The sequence below is a fragment of the Gigantopelta aegis genome, unplaced genomic scaffold (genome assembly GCF_016097555.1).
Source record: "Gigantopelta aegis isolate Gae_Host unplaced genomic scaffold, Gae_host_genome ctg7841_pilon_pilon, whole genome shotgun sequence".
In the NCBI taxonomy this organism is placed as follows: domain Eukaryota; kingdom Metazoa; phylum Mollusca; class Gastropoda; order Neomphalida; family Peltospiridae; genus Gigantopelta; species Gigantopelta aegis.
In genome coordinates, this window is record NW_024536124.1 from 1 (window position 1) to 7524 (window position 7524).

At 43.9% G+C, this 7524-nt stretch overlaps 3 pseudogenes; 1 reads left to right on the top strand and 2 right to left on the bottom strand.

Annotated features, from left to right (window-relative positions):
* Window positions 1-197: 197 nt before the first annotated feature.
* Window positions 198-2546, bottom strand: LOC121366945 (annotated as a pseudogene).
* LOC121366946 lies at window positions 2545-3261 on the top strand (annotated as a pseudogene).
* A 1006-nt stretch (window positions 3262-4267) lies between these two features.
* On the bottom strand, window positions 4268-4801 carry LOC121366947 (annotated as a pseudogene).
* Window positions 4802-7524: the final 2723 nt, after the last annotated feature.

A 7524-nucleotide genomic window follows, 5' to 3' on the forward strand; every position in this document is an offset into this window, starting at 1 on the left:
TTCCGGCTGTACCTGTGAGGTTCTTCACACCCCGTGCCGGGGCACTCTTACGAGCTGCTGCCTTGGTGCCAACTGCTTCCTTGGAGCCTTACGCTCCGGTAGCTTTACACGTGCAGTCTTGCTTATTACGAGCCAGTTTTCAGATTACTGAAGGCCAACAGTGACTTTTTAACAACGCTTCTATAAACTGCATTCACGTCGCACTGCCCGCAATATGTTCTCCATTGGATGCCGCCTCAGCAGTAACGCGATTTCCATATGGACGACAATACCTTTCGCACCGATGGGCCAACTTTTCAATCCCATCCCCACGTTTTCAACTTCGAACTGTAACCGACTAAAATCTCTTGAAATAATAACAAAAACATAATTTATTCTACAACGATACCTTACATTGTCTTAAGAATTACGCGTACTAATCAAATGAGAAGCAAACAATGACAAATTCGCAGGTAACTCATTCCGGTAAGCCCATGCGACAAAACCCTAGCATATTTTCACAAAACAACACGAACCACACACGCGCTTGCTTTCTCCGTCAGACGTCCCGTAACTCAGCTGTGGCCTCTTCTTGATTGGAATAACGACTAAGACGCGCCACATAAAACAAGGTAGTCCTCTCTAGGGTCTACTCCATTCATTCCTTGGATTTTCAGTTGAGACTAATCTGCAGCAATCAAGTCCGGCCGAGTAAAAAAGTAGGTAAAGGACTAGGAAAGGGGGTCGCAAAGCGTCCACAGAAAGTTTTTGCGTGATAACAGCCAGGGTATTACCAAACCCGCCATTCCGCCGATCTGGCCCGTCGTGTTGGAGTGAAAACGTAGCTGCTGGATTGATTTACAGAAGAAACCCAGCGTGGGTGGGTATTCCTCAAAAGTTTTTCCTGACTAAGTCCATCCGTGACGCTGTCACCTAAATACGAGCATGCTAAGAGGAAGACCGTCACCAATGCCATGGACTTCGTCTACGCTCGAAAGCGCCAGGGAACGTACCCTGTACGGATTCCGCGGTTAGACTACCTCGCACACCAACCACAAATAATCCAACGGCCGCTTTTCAGGTCCACCCGAACACACACGAAAGTGTCCCTTCTCGTACCCCAATTGCTAAATTAATTAGGTGAGGGGTTGGAAACATCTTAGGTCCAAAAACAACGTAGGTCCATGCTGGTTCGTTTATAAATCTCTTTGGTAATGTTTTTATACAACAGTTGTTTTAACAACTACCGTCAGTTGCGCTATAATCCTATCAAGATAACAGCACCCGCCCGTCCTCTTCCCATTACTCATCGCTAGAATGAACGCCGCTGTCCCTACTCATTCCCGACGCAATATTATTCGACATGTTCAAGATACGTTTTTCCGTCTTAATTCATGCCATCCACACGCACGCCGAGACTGGTGGCCACTCCACGCCACTCCACTCCACTCCACTCCACTCCACTCCGCCCCACAAAATCCAACCAACTACTAATAAATAAATAATATATACAACATACATACAATACATACGACATACATACCATACATACATACATACATACATACATACATACTACATACAGTACATACTAAATACATACATACATACATACATACATACATAACATACATACATACATTACATTCCAGGTCCAACAACCGGACCCATCCCGACTATTAAAACCTAAAACCACATGGATACCTCAAAAAACAAGGACACCCAACTCCCAAATTTATACACTAACCCAGCGAACCCTAACCCTAACTCCAAATTACACGCTAACCCTAACAACCCGATTTTTCAGCGCCAGCGCTAGCCCCTAACTCCAACAATTTACCGCTAAACCCTAACACCAAATTTTACACCTAACACCAAATTTACCGCTAGGGTTCCTGACTTGACTCAGAATTTACAGCCAACAGTTAGTCCGGTCGGGGGATACACATACACACATCGCACCCTGATACTCGTCTATTACCTAATATTATCGATGTAGCAGCACTGGAGAGATTATCAATGAACCCCACCATTCTCTACGTGTTAATACATGACTAAATTAATAGCAATTGGGTACGAGACACTTTCGTGTCGGTTGTGGGTGGCCCTGAAAAAGGCCGTGTGGATTTGTTTTGTTGTTTGTCGTAATAATTTACTCTTCCTCCTTGTGCCGCTTTGGCGGAGCGGACTTCTTGGGCAGAAGCAAGCGCACGCTCTGGATGTTTAGGCCTCACCACACCGCCCTGATGCGCGATGGTCCACTCCCGACAACCAAGCTTGTTCAGCTCCTCGTCATTACGGATGGCGAGCTGGAGATGACGGGGGATGATTCTCGTCTTCTTGTTGTCCACGAGCGGCGTTACCTGCCAACTCCAAAACCTCGGCAGCCAAGTACTCGAGCACGGCGGCCCAGGTACACGGGGCACCCCCTCCGACACGCTCGGCGTAGTTTACCCTTTCTCAACAGACGTGTGGATACGTCCCACGGGAAACTGAAGACCAGCACGGCTCGATCGGGTCTTGCTCTTAACCCCTAGCTTTTTACGCCTTTACACTCGTCCAGACATGAATTGTATGTATTGATTGTTCTAACGTGAAGCACCAAGTGGCACACTGATAGCAAAATTCGCGCGAACTGCCCACTTTATATATAACGGGCGGAAAAGGAATTCAAAGCAACACACGAAGCGACCCAAAACCGTGCCTACTATCGCGCGTCCGCCTTTCACTCACGCGCGGAATCTCATTGATCCGGACTCGATCCACTCGACCGACCTAGCTTATAAAAGAACAAAACAGACATCGCGCCACTATTCTCGCTTACGATATTCGCATCGACACAAACTATGGCACCTAAGAATTAGCACAAAGGGAGCAAAGAAGGCCGGTAAGGCAAAGGCCGCCCGTTCCGGGGACAAGAAACGAAAGAGGAGGAGGAAAGAATCGTACGGTATCTACAATCTACAAGGTGTTGAAACAGGTGCACACCGCAGGCGCCCCGACCCCGGCGTGAGCAGGCACGCCGGTACACCACATGGTACCATCTCATGAACAGCTTCGTGGTCAACGACATCTTCGAGAGAATTGCCTCCCCCGCCGAAGCCTTCCCCGCCTCCGCTTCACTACAACAAACGGTTTCCCTCTTCGACCATCACCTCTCGGGAGATCCATGACCGCCCCCGTCCGTCTGCTTTCTCCCCGGTGAGTTTGCCAAGCACGCCGTGTCAGAGTGGCACCAAGGCCGTCACCAAGTACAAAGCCACCGCAGCAAGTAGACTTTGAGTTTACTCAAGCGAAACAAACTCCAACGGCCCTTTTTCAGGGCCACCCAAATCTCACGGAAGTGACCATGTACATTTACAATGTGCTGATATAGATTATTTGTTTATCAAATAAAGTCACTACTGTACGAGGTGATGTATAGTGGATTGATCTTGATTGATTGTCACCCACAAAGATTGATTGATTGATTGTGATTGATTGAGGATGATTGACATGATGAGAGAGTTGAGTCAGTCATAATCCAGGTCAGTCAGTCAGTCAGTCATCGTCAGTCAGTTTCAAGATCAACTACCCCCAGTACATTGAACACATCACAAAGGGTCGATTTCTTATTGGGTAATACATCATTAAACAAACAAATAATATAATTGGTAAAACTGTATACATTTTGCTTCAACCTAAATATTATTTTCATTTTATGTAATAAGGCTTCAAATGCATATGCATATGTTATTTTGTTGCACCAGAAAGTTTTTTTGTTCCTGTATTTAATGAAAAAAAGAATATTCATAGTATATTGTTATTCGGCACTAATATTAGATTTATTGACAAATTGTATAGGAACCTTGTATTGTATATGTATTGTATTGTATTGTATTGTATAATTGTATTTGTATTGTAGGTTAGTGTAGTGTAGTGTAGTGTGTATTGTGTAGATGTAGATGCATAGTAATGTAGTGTATTTGTTTTTATTTTGGATCTGAACCATATTCGGGGTGTTATGCAAAGCAAATAAAATTATTATATTGTATTCTTATTCGTGTATACATGTGCATAATAAACATCGCGCACTTATGTTCAGGGTCACATGAATGTTGATAATTTTATACATTATATATAGTGTTGTCTGAGTACATTGTCGCTGAAAATGTATGACTTGGGAACATTTACCCCCCATTGAAATCACTTTTGTACTTTAATCGCTACTTCCATGCACAATACACACTGCATAATTCTTTAAAAAGGTAAATACTATGACAACAGCAAATTGTATACATGTCACTTTTCAAGTGAGATGTGGGTGGCCTGAAAAAGGGCCGTTGGTTTTGTTTTTGGGGGGGAAGTAAATACCAGTTTTAGGCACGCTGCTCCTCTGGGGTGGACCCGATATGACGACGAGCCCAGCTGACGATGATGTGAGGGGCTTTGGATGCATGATGGTGACACGCTTGGCGTGGATGGCACACAAAGGTTGGTGTCTTCGAAAAGTCCCAACCAGGTAAGCCCTCGCTAGCCTCCTGCAGTGCCATAACGGCGGACGACTGGGAAAACGGAGGTCGGTCTTGAAGTCCTGGGCGATCTCGCGCACCAAACCGCTGGAAGGGGCAGCTTCCTGATGAGGATGCTCGGTACTCTTCTGGGTAACGACGGATCTCACGGGACGGAGCGACGGGTTCCGGGCCTGTACCTGTGAGGTTTCTTCTCACCTCCGGGGTGGCCGGGGCACTCTTAAGACGAGCCTTGGTGGCCAACAACTGCTATACCTTGGAGACCTTAACCCTCCGGTAGATTTACGTGCAGGTCTGCTTAGTACGAGCCATTTTCAGATACTGAATGCCCAACAGTGACCTGTTTTACACGCTTTATATAAAACTTCAAGTCGCACTGCCCGCCCATATGTTCTCATTCTCATTTGGATGCCGCCTAAGCAGTAACAGCGATTTTCATTGGACGACGACAATACCTTCGCACCGATTGGACCACAACTTTCAATCCCTCCACCGTCTTTTCACCTTCGACTACTGTATAACGACTAAAATCCTATTGAAAATAATTAACCATAACAGGAAACCCATAAATTATTACTACAAAAACGATACTTAAATTGTCTTAAGATTAAAACGCTACTTAATAACTGAGAATGAGACAAACAAACAATGACAAATTCGCAGGTAAATCATAATTCCGGTAAGCACTCTCATGCGACAAAACCAAATAGCATATTTTCAGCAAAAAAACACCGTAACCACAAAAAACGCGGCTCCTTGTACCGACAGGTCCCGTAAACTCCCGCTGGGCCTCTCTTTAATTGACTATAACGACTAAGGCCACATAAATACCGTAAAACTAGGTCTTACTAAGCTCCATTCGATTCTTGGTATTTTCAGTTCAAGGACTAATCTGCATTACCCAAGTTTCAAAACGAGGAAACGGAAAAAGGACTAGAAAAGGGGGGCGGCAATAGCGTCACAGAAAAGATTTTTACGTTTTAAAAATCCAGGGTATTACCAAACCTGCGAACCACGAACAATCATGTCCTGGACGAGAGTAAAAGGATCTAAACGTATCTCTTGTGATTTCCTAAGAAACCTACAGGTGTCACTCAAGGTTTTTGGGGTAGGCTGGGATGAAAAGCGCGTGGTCAAAGCTTATTAAAGACACCGAAAAAGTGTGTATATCCCGAGCATCTGCGCCAAAGAAAAATCACGTTCGTCAAGATGGGGGAAATGTGCGGGTGTATTAGCTTGAAACCAGGAAAAAGCGTCATTTGTCTGGGATTTGGGCGTTATTAAAAAGCCATTCTTAAAAATCGCCATAACAGCAAATAAACGCGGGCCAACCGGTTTGGAACGGGGGTGGTGGAGGAAAACCCGGAGGGTGCTTGAAGAATTTCGGTGGCAAAAAAAGGAGGGAACCCCTCGCTCAAAAAATCCCTTGAAGACCGAGGTAACGGTGCTTTTTTGAAGGAAAAAGTGACCTCCGCACCAACCACCCATAGCCAAGAGCCTGGTTCGTTGGAGAATGAAACATTTTTTTTTTTTTTTTTAGTACCCGTTTTTTGGCCATGGAGCGTTAAAAACTATACCGTCTAAAACGCGACATAGTTAAACAAAGGCAAACGTACAAACAAATTGTACGGATTCGTGAACTCAGTTAACCCACTTACCCACAACACCAAACACACAAACAAACGGCCCTCTACCCTTTTCAGGGGCTACCCAATTACCCACATCTTATGTCAAAACACTAGGTACCGAAAATTTATTATTCAATATAGGTTACATCTTGGTTTGTTAAAACGTTTTATGTTGGTTTAAAAAAAAACGCCTTTACTGTGGTTGTTTCCCATTTTTTGTTACACTCTCTTTTGTATGTTGTTGCGCCAATTGTTTTTAACAACTACCACACCGTCATTGGCGCTAAAGCAAAACTTTTCAATTCGTACACTATATGCATATCAAATCCAGTTACATACTCCCGCCCGCCCTCTTACATATGCGCTAGGATAACCTAACGCAGAAATACCTAACTCAGGACCCCGACGCAATATTATTTCGACCATGGTTTCAAGATACGTTCCGTATTAAAAAAATTCATGCCAACTCACAGCACGCCCGAGAACTGGTGTCCACTCCCAACTCCACTCCATTCCACTCACAGGTCCGCGAATCCACTCCAACTCCACACACCGAGGAAAAATAAATAACATAAATAAATACATACATACAACATACACTACATACATAACATACAAATACATATATACATACATACTACAAAATACATACATACATACATACATACATACAACTACATACATACATACATACAGACATAAATACATATTTTCCATAAAACATCGCAACATACCATACCGACTAAAACCAAACATACCCAATTGGACATACACTAAAGCTCAACCATACCACAAACTGGATTAAATTTACCGCTAACTCATAATACCGACAACAAAAAATTTAAGGGCGTTTTCCAATTAACTACAATTTACCGCTAACGTCGCTACGGAACCAATTTACAACTTAGGTAATATTAGTCAAACCTGACTTGCTACTCACCATTAATCCAGGGACGCAAGTTTACCACACCCAGCGAAAAATACACCAAACCTACCGGGGGGGGTTAAAACGGGGACTCAAGCAACCGCTAAAAACAGAAAAAAACACTTAGCCCCTGGGTAGCCAAATATAACCTCCCAAACTCTACCGGACTAATCCGCTACCTAGAAAAACCCTAAAATGGAAAGACGACAGTTATCGTTGATTTTTCAGGACTCACAAAAAAAACACGAAAAGTGCTAAAGATAATTCTCATACACAAAAAACAACGCATTATACCCCAAGAGCGGTTAAATATTAATAAAGGAGTTGGCCACATACATACAGGGAAAGAACAAGGGGCTTTACAAACTTTTGAAGGGGAAGGATCCCTTGAGGGGGGCATAGCTACAGACAAGGCAAACCAAGGAGAAGAATAAAAAAAGAGAGGGACCACAAACAGACATACCAATTCCGGGAAAAAAAA